This window comes from Prinia subflava, chromosome 3 (assembly GCF_021018805.1).
Source record: "Prinia subflava isolate CZ2003 ecotype Zambia chromosome 3, Cam_Psub_1.2, whole genome shotgun sequence".
NCBI classification, from domain to species: Eukaryota; Metazoa; Chordata; class Aves; order Passeriformes; family Cisticolidae; genus Prinia; species Prinia subflava.
This window is the reverse complement of record NC_086249.1, coordinates 72,349,881-72,363,183: the sequence shown is the minus strand read 5'-3', so window position 1 is coordinate 72,363,183 and position 13,303 is coordinate 72,349,881. Positions and strand designations below refer to the sequence as shown.

The window sequence follows — 13,303 nt, the reverse complement described above, 5'->3', positions numbered from 1 at the left end:
TAAGGACATATAAATGTAGATTTTCCAAGTAATGAAAAATATAAGGAGACTGCAATATGTTTTAAAGCCCAAAACGATATTGCAAAGAACTCACATTGTTGACTTTGGACATGCTGTTTTTCAGCTGAAGAGACTGCACTTTTCCTTGTAATACCCAATATATACTGACATTTCTTTTTTGTTAGTTAATTACCCCCTGAAGATCTCTGTCTTCACGCATGGTGAATCTTAGAAGCGTCTATAAGACTGGAAGATTTGCCCTTTGATTCTCCTTTTTGAAGTTTAAAAACATACTCACTGAAAATTGTTCAATTTTTAAAAAAATTCTTTTTAAATTCCAGACATACAAGTTTTTCACTTCCATCTTTCACAGTGGAAAGGAGTTATGAAATTATTTGCAGATGAGTTAAAAAAACCAAACTAGACCCAGACCTTATGCAGAGATTTAAATAAGACCAGAAGTTTTGCCTAAGGCTGTTAAAATTCAGTACCTATTGCATCAACTCTCTGGTGAAATTATGAAAAATGGCTGTCCAAGTTTGAGCTTCTAACAGTGATATCAACTGGGTCAACTCCAGCAAAAACAGTTTTATTGATCATTTATTTTACTTACTGTGTCTTTTTAAGAGAGAAAATCAATCACTATTGAGAAAGCCTCAAACTTTAAAAATCCCCAACTTTTGCTCCAAGAAAACCAGAGAATAATTGAGGTTTTGATTAACTTAGTTTAGTTTGTCAGTTCAGAAGGAGATTAGGAGTGACATACCTAAATACCTGGATCACAGTACTTCCCAACACAGGTGAGGAAAACCACTGTTTTCAGCACAATATATGCTGCCCAAAAATTTCTACAAGGTGAACAGCTGACAGCTGGATCTGATTGAAGATCTGTCTCTGCATACAATCCTGTCCATCAAAGAATGTGAAAATCCTATAATAAATCTCCTGTAGTAAAAGAGGACGAATTAGCACCTTTTTGTTTCACAGGTATCCAAATGATGATAATGCAAACGATGGCAGCCTCCACTCACACTGAAACGGCTTTGTCTTCAGCTCAAGAAAAGCTGGAGAAGGTGATGGACTTGATGATGACCACACAAAATTCTTGACTAGGTGTAATGCTCTGTGACAGCACAATCTCACAGAAGAAAGTCACTTACTCCTGGCCCAGTCCGTGTTCATATTTCACAATGTCTAACAAAATAGCTTTGTCTGGAAAGAAAAAGTAATCAGATTTTTGGTTTAGGAAAAAAATAATTATCAACTATTCAAACAAAATATTTCATTGAGGCAGCTATGCTTTATACAGAGGCAGAGTTATGCCTCATTCTCCTCAGGCTCCTCAGATATTGCTGTACATAGAAGCAATTGTGTATAAATATTGTTCATCACACAACCTCTTCTGGTTCTTCATTGGTCAGAAAAACTAAAACAGATACTACAAACCTCAGTCTGCTTTCGCAGACTACTCTCCTTTTCCACAAGATTAGTCCTCATCTTTGTTTTATAGGCCTGTAGATCTTAAGGAGTATTTTTTCTAAAATAGTTATTTGACTTAACTCTCCTCTATGAAGAGCAATTACAAACCACAAACAAGTCTTTCTGGATGAAATGTTTCTGAAGTTATTCAAGCTTGAATCAGTATCACCAGCAGTACAGTAAAACTGGAAACAAAGATGAAAATGGATTTCTTGCTTGCTTGCTTGCTGGCTTTCTCCTTTCAGGCTCCTATCTTTTTCCTTCCTCCAGTATCTCAGCTGTAGAGCTAGTTTCTTGGCATTTCATGGTGTCCCTCAGTATACGTTTCCTGGTTATTGCCAGGGGTGATCCGGTGGGAGGCTTGCTTTGTTATCCCACACAGGTCCAGGACTAGGGTAATAAGGTGTTCCTTGGACAGAGAAGGTGCAAAGGTCAGTCAAGTCCAAGGTCAGCCTGAGAAGTCCAGTGAGCAAGTCAGGGTTGGTAGGGACAGAGCTGGAGATGGGCACTCGGAGAACATCAGAGGGGCAGGGAATATTGGCCTGGCATGGGCTGAAATGGAGTCCTGAGATATGGACAGAGAGAAGGAGAACACTGAGGGAGGCTGGGCAGCAAGCATGTTGCTGCTCTCAGGACTGTGAGAGGTTATAACCCTTCCCTTTGAGTTTCCTCTTTCACCAGCTATAATTCTAATTATCTCAAACTTTTGTATTTCACCCAGAGCAAGCAATCACGCAGGAGTCCCTCTATCCCAAATTCTTTTCAAATATTTCAATTGTTAGTGTTTTCCTCTAAATACAGAGCTCCACTTCCTCTTTGCTTATCATAAGTAATAGGAGAATAACTAAGAAAATCGTTCAGCTAGAACTACCAGTTTCAGGGTGATTAGAAAACAGTTTAGGTGAAAGGGAAAAAATGCAAACTAGTCATATTCAGAGAGCAATAGAGAAATGGTTAATTCATATTTCCACTAAATCTCTTTTGTTTTTCTGAGAGATCTCTTAGACATCAAGCATATTTTCTCCAAAATATCCTTTCAGATTTTCTGGAAATAACTTCATCAGATGCTGCCCATATGCCAGTACCATCTCTAGCTTCTTGAAGTAATCCAGGCCAAAGTTTTTACAGGATATTCACTAAATTTGTTGAACTGTTCTGAAGGTGAGCCATAATCCTGTTGTCGGAAATGGCTGATGATTGCTGAGGGTACTCTTTTCTGTCATTTCTGGTGTACTGTCAGAGACCTGATGTGTACCATTGCTGCACTTCTCCAGCTACAATGGGGTTTCTATGCCCTTGGCTTCTTAGCAAACAACAACTCAACAAATCACAGGATGGCTTTATAGCAGTACAATTTAAATTAAATATTTTACAATAGCAATTCCACATTGAAGTAAAATACCTTCTGTAAATTCACTATTGGAAATTCGGGCTATAAGAAGAACCTAAAATACTTCAAAATAAAGTTGGAACTTTTAAAAAACCTTAATTTATGGGCAATGACTATGAATAAGGCATGTCCAAAAAATGTAAAAATAAAACAATCAGCAGTTGAAATTTGCTTTTTTCCTTTCCAAAAGCTTAGAATATTCCTCTTGAAATGCAGGAATTCTGCAGGTAGATTTTGACCAAACTCATGTTTTTGTTTTTGTTTTAAATGTCAGCTGGTTTGGTGATTTTGAAACTAGAACTTCTGCTTTGTGTTTCTTGTGTAAGAAAGGTACTACCCTGAAATAATCAGTCTTAATGAAGGGTTATTTCTCTATGGCACAAGTAAGAGTATTACCAAAGAGTTGGATTTAAGCTTCTGGGTACTGGATTTGGGATGAAGGTTTTGAGGTAATACATTGTTATGAATGAAAACATTGATGTTTTTGAGTAGATTCTCAGCTGGTGCTCTTTCTCAGTGCAGTTGCTCTGATTCATGCCGTGCAAGGACTGACTCACACTCTTTGTTCATTTGAACTAAAGTTGTCTTCTTTTGTATCATTCATTAAAAAAAATATTTAAAACCTGGTGGAAAAGTGTCTCCATAAATAAGGAAACTTGCAGATAATGCCTTGCTTAATTCGGTACATATGTACACTCACATACTGAAGCTGTTGATGATAACAGGTGCACTATCTAATGCTCAGAAATCTGTTTTGAAATTTCAGAGCCATCTAGCCTTGGGTTAGGTAATTCTGCATGAGAGAATATAACAAGCCAGAGTGACTGTGATGAGTATTCTCTACAGCTTAATACACTGCTGATCACTTATAAATATTCTACCAAAGTATGTTATTAGATTTAAATTCCTTTACCACTTTTTCTTTGGTTTCTATTAGAAATACCTGCCTGAGGCATTTGGAGATGTCATTTTGCATAATGGAAGAGGGCTAACAGGAATGCAAATCTCCAGCAAATATTTTTCTTTCTTTTAGGGGCAAATTCTCATGAAATTTTCCCAAACAAAATTCTACTCCCTGGGCAGTTTGGCTCTATATTTCTGTATGTTTGCCCCCACCTCATTTTGAATGCCAAATTCAATCTTGATCCAGAAAATTTAGTTTACATTTTAAAAAAAGTTAATTAAAATAGTAACTTGAAGGGGTTGAAAGATGAATTGAAATAAAGGATATAGAATCTCCATATTTCCCATTATTCATCCAACAACAGCAAACTAGAGAGTTTATCCCAAGTTCTTGCTGCTACACTCCTGACAAGGATCTAATTACAAGAAATAGACTTATTTCTTTTTAGCATAGTACAAATACAGTGTAACTGAATAGAAGAACTATATTTCTTAGTTAGCTAATAGGGAAAATTTTAACATAAAAGCCCTGTTCTTCCTTGGCAAGTATGCATGCTTAAAACCTCAGTGACACCATTCATTACTCAGCAGTACCTTTGGAAACTAGAGAAGTGCTTCCACTTAAGTGCTTCTTCAGTGTTTACAAAACTAATTTGAGGAGATGTGCAGTCATCTTCCCATGACTAAGTTATCATTAAAAGAAACTGCAAACGTTAAGTAAAAGGAAAAGGTTGGTCAAACATACATAAGAGTAAATAATCTGTTTCAAACCCTTGTTAAATCAGGAAAGCATGTTTCATGAACATTTCAGAGATTTCAATATTATCGATGCTGACTCAACCCCCAAGTCTACATCCTTGCTTCTTGAACACAGATGCAAATGATTACTTTGGTTTTAGTGCTATACACTGACTACTTTTAATGTCAGGAAGATGAAGATAATTGCAGAGAGAGATGCATTTACACATTATTCCCTTTTTATTTGCATAAATAAAATAACTTTATCTTTCAATTTTTGACATGTCTGTCTTCATTACTGCGCTTTTTTGATGAGTCCTTTTTCCAGTTTTCCCTTGTCTCTTGGCAAACTTAAATTGCCTTTCTTCAGCTGATTTTCTTGCACTATTTCTGGGAGCATTTCTATATTTCTTCCACTTCTTTAAATGCAAACTGCAGCTAGCTGAATGTTTTTTATCTTGGTATTTCAATCTGATTGTACATCTGAGGACTAGCAAGTACCTTTCTCTCTCAGGACTTCTAATTACAGCAGAATTTGCATGGAGGTACAGAACATTGTTCTAAAACTGCCTGAAGATAAATTTGAGGTCACTCGTTCCCTAAGTGGTTTTAACTAAAACATTCCATTAACAAAAAAAATCTTTGTTTTTTAACCAATATTTAATATCATTAATTTACAATGTTACCTCATTATTTTCAGTGTTATCTTTCCTTATCACTATATACCTTTCCATTTCTTTGTTTTAGTCATATTTGCCTTTGATTGTCCTACTCTGGCTCCACTTCCTGTGACATTAGATCTGCTTTCTTCATTTTGTTGATCTTGTCCTTCATTCTACTGCAACCTACATTCAATGAGAGAGAAAAACTCAGGTAATTAAAGAATAAATAGCAACAGAAAGCTAATTTATGCAATTAAAATACAGTAAGCTGAATGTTATCAAAAACATACAAAAATTCATCCATTTTTTTCTGAACACACCACATTACCATGTGGCTTGTCAAAACTGATAACCTCCTCTTCCAATTTCTGTGCTGTAGAAAACCATGACCACCACGTTTTTGACAACAACTGTCATCTGCACTGTAGACACTGGTGTGTATCTCAGCCCCTAAATTCAATTGTATCCCCTGTCTGTGGCTCTTGTGTGCTGCTCTGGAGCTGTGCAACCACCACCTTCCCTCCTCAGGAGGGATGTGCTGGGCAAGAAACATGGTATTCCAGTGGGTATTGTAGGCACAGCAGGAGTTTGTGAGCTTTGGCCTCCACACAGAAGCATTTATTAAGAGCTCTGTTTTTATTACGTGGAATAGTTTGCCTTCAATATGTGGTGGAAAATGATATTTGTTCTTTTTTTTTTTTTTTTTTAAATTCAGTTTTAAGTCATTTGTAACTGATCACAAAGAGGGCTATTTTACCTATTATCATTTCATTAAGAAAAAATAGACTTTTAAAGCAGGTTTATATAAGAAAACTTCCAATAAGCTTGTCTACTGCTATTAGATTAATGTGTGTGAGACTGTTTTCCATAATCATATTAATCTAATTTGTCTCTCACAGATATCAAGAAAAACTTTTTATTGATGTTTTTATTTACTAATTTTGATATATGCTACTTTCTTTTTAATAAGGTGAGATATTATGATGTTGTTTATTCCTTTCTCACTTCTAATGTTTTCCTAATTAGAAAATAACAATATAATTTAATATAATTTTAATTATTGCTAAGTTTGTGTTTGTGCCCAAGTAATTTTTGAAATGTCTTGTTTTAGCAATCACTGTGAAATTACTCCCATAAATTCATATTTTTTTTGCTTTTTTAAGTAGCTATAACCTCTGAGGCTAATATTCATGTCTAGAGTTTGATTGTGCTGTTAGAAAACAGTGTCTGTTTTCATTCTGACAATGGTTGAAAGATCTTGCTTCACTCTTTCTGAGTGTTTAGGCATGCTGATAAATATTAGCCAACACCTATGTGCATTGCACTAACTCAGGAACAGAAGGAAAACTTTTCAAACAGAATTGCTGTGATTCCCATCCAGTAACACGAGTGTCTTCTCTTGCACAGAAACATCCACTAACATGTCATTGTCAGTATCTCATCCTCCCTCAGCAGTCAAAACATGCTTTAGAAATAAGTGCCACCTACCCTCAGCATACTCCAGTGTAACATGCAAACAGACACACTATTTGTTGTACTCCTCCCATGCTGGGTGATTCCATCTGAAATATAGGTAGACAGCTCTCTTTCTCTTGCAATTTCATAGAGTGTTGCTGTGAAAACAAAATCAATTTTAGTATCAAGGGATATTTTAGACTGTTGTTTTGGGGTTTTTTCTTATGTTTTTCCTACCCTGAGTCTGCTGCTAGATTCTTCAGTTGCCATGGTGAGCAGGGGTGTAGGCAGTTCTTCTATCAGAGAAAAAAATAAAAAAAAATCATGAAATGAATGCTAATGTGAGGCGAAACTGGCAATACTTGTTTTATAACCCTGTCTGGTTCATAAATGAAGAGCTTTCCACCTCAGACTTTCATGGGGCAACACAGGAAAATGTCGTAAAATTAGGCACTCATCTTGAAATAAATTTCTAGCTTTTTTTTTTTTTTTTCAGTCAAAAAGACCATGGAGCAGAGAATAGTCCAGTGTACAGGCAGGTGAAAGACTGGCACTGCTTCCTGATCTCTTTGGCAATCCAGCTTCTGGTCTCCCTTGTTGAGAAGCTCAGCCAACAGTACTTTTATTAGAAAAACACTAATTTGACACATCAGTGTGTACTAGATCCTCAAAAATGTTAGAACCTCATAAATAGAGTTAACCATGTAAACCATGTAAAACTTTACACACGCTTACACTTTTTCATTTTAAAATTTCTGTTTATTATAGAATTATAGAATTGTAGAAATATAGAAATATAGTTATAGAATTATAAGATGTTAGAATGGCCTAGGTCAGAAGGAATCTTAAAGATCATCTAGTTCCAACACCTCTGATGACGTGGGCAGGGACATCTTCCACTATACCTACAGTCTTTCAGGTTGAAGCCATTTCTCTTGTCCTCTAGTTACAAGTCCTTGTAATTAGTCTCTCTCCATTTTTCTTGTAGCCTCCCTGAAAGTACTGGAAAGCCAAAAATAGGTAATCCCAAAGATTTCTTTTCTCCAGGATGAACAATTCCAATTCTCCTAGCTTTTCCTCACAGAAGATGTACTCTGTGACCCTAATAGGGTTTTGGTGACCCTCCTCTGGACTTGTTCCAATAAGTCAGTGTTCTTCCTGTACTGGGGATCCTACAGGTGGGTGCATTACTTACCATCCTTCAAAATACATCACCCATCAAAATATAACAAGTTTCCATGAATTACATAAATTTCTTCATATCTATGTGAAATGTTGTTTTCTTTTCTATTTTCTTCTTTCAATTAAAACTTTATTTCCTCTACATTTTCTTAACTTTGTTTTTCTTTGTATTTTTTTTAATAGATGTGGAAGTAGAAAACCACTAAAGAAAATACTAATTTCTTTGAAGAAAACATGATTTGGGGAACTTAAAAGCTTTTCACAAGACATTTTTTCTTCCTCTCTTGCAGTCTTCTCTCTAGGAGTACAGTACCTGATAGAAAGTAGATGTTGCTGACTTTTAAGCAGTGAATGTGTTAGATAGCTTATTTATAGATACAAGGATTATTCTGAGGCATAATTAACATCTATAAGGTATCTCAACAGCTTGTACTATACTAATGTCTAGCATTACTGTCATTGACTTGGAGTCTCTAAAGAGCTTTCAGAAACTAGTCAATCTCTTCGCTTTAATTTAGACATGGTGATCCTGTAGATTAGTTATATTAAATCAATACCTCATTGGAGGAACAGCAGTATGTTCCCTCCCAACATGTTAGTTATGTGCTTTATAGTGGAAAATTACTCTCTTTAGAGGGGGATGAAATTTTGCTGTTATGGAAGCTTGTGAAAAGAGAATTCTAAGATCTGCTTTGGAAAAATATCCACAATATTTTTTTTTCTGCAATTGGAAATCTCAAATCTTTACCTAAGACCTGCTGATAAACTATCAATAACAGTCAAAAAAGTGAATTACAGTATGTTTCCAGTGGGAATTACTTTATATTTATATAAGGTAAAATTTGATGGAATTAATTTTTAAATTTTCTGTAATAGAAAACCTTTTACTAGAAATAACAACTTTTACTTGCTCGTCTTTAAGCATCTTGACAGCTAAAAGTATGAAGGTAATTTCCAAGGAAATAAAATAAATTAGTTTTTTTTTTGTGTCTATGTGTGAGATTGAAGGACAGTCAAGCACAGCAGTTCCTAGGCAAGCCTAACCTAGGACTCACATAGACTTAAGCTAAGGAATTTTTATGTCTTCTTTCCAGGGACAAAGGAATGAGCCACAGAAGGCCATGAAGACACCTTCTGCATGCAAAACTTCTTCAGATCTGAGGCTGAGACAAAACAATTTCTCATTGCAGTTATCCCAATAAATCCCTTTACAGCTCAGTATTGTAGGAACAATGCTCTAGGCAAGGTCTAGATGGCCTGAAAATATATATTTTACTCTTTCCTAAGTTTTAAAATACATTTCCTAGCAGTTTCTTTCATATACTTAGAGATAAGGGACAAGTTCACTTCACAGATATATCCCATCACAGCTCAAAGGAACCATTCAGCTGCTAAACACTAAAAAGATTCCAGTTTATTCGTTAATAATGATTACATCCTGAAGGCTTTAAAATAATAATAAAAAAAACCTAAAAAAAACCTTAAAAAAAACCACTAAAACAAAAACAAAAACAAAAACAAAAACAAAAAAACAAAAAAAACCCAAAAAACCAAAAAAAAACCCCAAAAAACAAACAAACAAAAAAACCCCACAAAACAAAGAACTCCTCACTAATTGGAATAATATCTACACTTAAAGATGTAGAGGGCTGCAGCACCTCCTATGAGGACAGGTTGAGAGACAGCCTGGAGAAGAGAAAGTTCTGGTAATACCTGAGAGCAGCCTTCCAGTACCTAATGGGGACTGGCAAGAGAGCTGGAGAGGGGCTTTGTGCAAGGACACATAGAGATAGGACAAGGGAGAATGGCTTTAATCTGAGAGGGGGTAGACTTAGACTGGACATTAGGAAGAAATTCTTCACATGAAGGTAGTGAGGCACTGGAACAGATTGCCCAGGGAAGCTGTGGATTCCCCATCCCTTTGTGGTGTTCAAGGCCAGGCTGGATGAGACTTTGAGCAGCCTGGTCAAGTGAAAAGTGTCCCTGCCCATGACATAGTCTGGAAGTAGATGGTCTTTAATGCCTCTTCTGACCCAAACCATAGTCTATTTCTATGAAAAATAAATCTTGATTTTTTTTACCCATAAGCAATAAGTTACTTGAGTAATTTTGCTTTATACATATTTTGTCATTACTATCTTGATAATATTGATCTCTTTCTGTTTGAAAAAGAAGTCTAAGGAATAATAATCTTCCAGGAAAGCTAATTGAATGTTGTCTGGAGAAATTTTTGCTCTCATTTGTTGGAGTCCATGTTTCCATGGATCCTCTGCAGAGAGTGAAAAGTACAGAGATAGAATTAAAACCTTTAGAAAAATTAGAATATATAAAGCTTTTAGATGCATAAAGTAGAAATCTAACCCTCAGCTTTAAGTTTTACATGCCCCAAGTCCTAGTTGTTAGTGTAGGACAGAACTTTAGGCCTAGTGATAGAGTACAGACACAACAAAAATAGAGTACTGTTTATAATTTTTAGTATGAATTTTATGTACAACAAGGTAGAACCTTATGCTAGTAAGATAGAGTTTTACGTTAATAGATATGCTATGTGCACAGGTTTTGACACTGATTTTCGTAGTTTTATGAACTTTAGAATTGTACCTAGATTGGTTAGTGTGTAGATAAAATATATGAATATGCATTTTGTAATTTGGGATAAAAAGCCTCTGTGTCGGTCGGTCGGTCAATTGATCAATCCGATCTATCGATCCAACCTCCACCTCCTGCAGCCTGAGGAAGGAGCCTTGCCAGGGAGCCAAATGGGATTCTAAAGGTAGCCTGGGATCTGGGCCCTGGGGTCCCATCCCTTCCCCCTGCGAGGGTTCGGGACCCCAGGGACCCCTCCTTGCCCCTGCGATCCCGTCCCTTCCCCTTCCCCCTCCGGTGTTTGCCCCAGAACGCTGTTCAGGGCTGCTGGGGAGTCTGCGAGAGTCTGGGACCCCGGGACCTCCTTCCTGTCTCTGCCCGGGAACAGTGTGGGTTTGGGACCCCCGGGACCCCTCCTTGTCCCTGCGACCCCCCAGACGGGAACTCTGCCGAGTTGGGGACACCCCATTGCCACTGTGATCCCCACGGCCGGGACCCCTGTCTGGGATCTGTGACCTTGTGTTCCCTTTCTGTTATTGTGATCCCATGGTTGGAAAATCCTGCTTGGGGTCAGATGGGAGGCTGATTTACCTAGAGGCTGTAATGTCAGATTTATGCTTGCTTATAGTCTTACTAGAGTTTTGCTTGTTAGGAATTCTATGCTTTGTTTGCTGTTTCATTAGAACTCTGTGTGTTAAGATTTCTATGCTTTGGTTATTGTTTTATTTAGACTTTGCTTGTTTATGTTTATAATTGATTGTATTGTAAGACTGCTCCTAGAACTCTCGCACCTTCAGATACATGCTTTGTAAATAAATCACTCTGCTTAGATACTAAAATGCTGTAAGACCTTATAGAGACTCTATACCCATACAACGACCTCAGCAAAGTGGTGCCCCGTATGAGGATCGAACTCACGACCTTCAGATTATGAGATTTAAACAGCAATTCTTTGGGATGGTATAGAAGGCAAGTAAGTTGGGTTCAGCAAGCAATAGGTTAAAGTCAATTCAGGTGTAATAATTCTCTTGTATTTTTTTCATAAGAGTGATTGGTACTAATATTGTACAGAAAATATGATTAGTGATAGTATATTTGCTGTAGAACACAAAAAATGTTGAAGTCATTTATGTGGCTCTAGGCATTTTTAGAGATAGGATAAACAGTGATTCACTGTGTCACAGTCCTCATGACCTGCCTTTGTTTCACTTACGCAGCTACCCATGATCTGTGCATGCCTAAAAAGAATGAAAAGGTACACAAATATAAGAAGTAATTAAAAAGTCACATAAAAATGTGGTAAGGACTGGAAATATGGGACATTCATGCTGTTGTGAATAGGACTGGATGCAGTTCAGGTACGGATATGGAGCCACTGTAGAGCAGTGTACTTTCCTCTCTCTGTTTGTTCCAGAGTATGTGGCATTCTGGGTCATGCTGGCGTGGGGGTGGGTAGCACAGCCAGCAATCTTCTAAAGACCTCTCTTTGGCCTAAAAAACCCGATCCATGATTGAAAGGGAGAAAACACTGTGACAGAAGTGTCAGTGGCAAACAAGCGTTATGGACTGAGACACACATTTTAGATGAATAAGAAGTGAATCCTGATCCGTATGTGGAAGAATGGCTAGGGAGAAGTTCTATTCCCATCCTAACAGGTTACAACGTTATGGAAACAATAAGGTGAAATACAGCTCCTACTCCCTGGATTGAACACCATTGGCATTTGATGCCAACAATGATTCCCCAGGCAACAGTAAGCACCTGCTATGGGGGGCAGAACAGAGGGTGGAGCAGTGTGGAGACACCTTGGCCAGGCTCTGTTGCAATCTTTGCAGGGAGAGCTCGGTGGTCCCTTGCAGCTAAGGATAGCACCTGACACTGAAGGGAAATAGGAGTCAGGCTGCTGAGCCAACAACTCCAGGAAAATAATTTTCTTCAGATGATCTTGGTTCATTATAGTCTAACTGTAATATCAACACACATCTCCATCCCAAAGTGACTTGTCACTGAGGTACCTTTTTTGTTTGTTTGTTTGTTGTTTCTATGTATATGCACCCTTGGCAGTACCTGAAGTACTTAACACTCAACTGATTTGGAAGTTCCATCAAAATTTACCGGATCTCACCCACAAATATCGATTCCATTGGCACTGTCAGAACATGACAATAAGTTAAGCCTTGTCTAAAATGCAAGAGGAAAGATTCCAGCATACTCTTGCCTAGAGTAAAGTAGCTCTGTAATAGACTGCAATTAGGAAATATATGTGCCTGTTCTTACAGAATGGCTCATTCAAAACATCTTTATATGACAGAAGCCAAATGTTCCAAGGTAAGACTTTTTTTTTTTCTAACTGTTAAAAATAATTAACTAAATATACAGTGATCCACAAAAGGCAGCATTGCTATTCTCAGGTAATTGAGATAACAATCTTGTACATTATTGAGTAAAGTTTGAAGCTCTATTCTTGGCTGTTTGTTGTATAAGTGTGGGTTCATGTAACTCTAGGAGAGGACTTGAGGGGCTAGGAATTTCAAATTCTGCACCATCAAGGATCAAAATATGGAACTTTTGAGGGACAGTGAACCTCCAACACTTAAATTTAGGCAACTCATAGTTCTGGTAGCTGACTTCTATGGATCTCAGTCTTCGGCCTAATTCTTACAATATACTGGGGGAGGGTAGCTACCTAAATTGAATTTTAAGTTGCACAGGATGTGTTCTGAATTATTGACATAAATTGTCTCATTTGGACTCAACTCAGAGAAATTGTTTGTTGTTATGCCCTATTCCCCTTCAATGGACACTAGTTAGCTCACTGAATCCATATTTCAACACAATGTGCACACTGCTTTCCATAAAAATAAACCTACGTGAGCTTTCATAGCAGTTTCTAGGAGGTGAAAATGG

At 37.2% G+C, this 13,303-nt stretch overlaps 1 long non-coding RNA gene across 4 annotated transcripts; it reads right to left on the bottom strand.

The window, feature by feature from the left end:
- Positions 1–290: 290 nt before the first annotated feature.
- Positions 291–7,826, bottom strand: LOC134548651 (uncharacterized). Of its 4 annotated transcripts, XR_010079848.1 has the most exons (5): positions 6,865–7,826; positions 6,661–6,785; positions 5,237–5,355; positions 1,032–1,212; positions 291–945 (listed from the first exon to the last, which is right to left on the bottom strand). It is a non-coding gene; the product is annotated as an uncharacterized LOC134548651 (long non-coding RNA). The 4 variants fall into 4 exon arrangements; XR_010079847.1 differs by having other exon boundaries at positions 291–1,212; XR_010079849.1 differs by lacking the exons at positions 291–945; positions 1,032–1,212 and adding an exon at positions 1,226–1,888.
- Between the last annotated feature and the right edge of the window lie 5,477 nt (positions 7,827–13,303).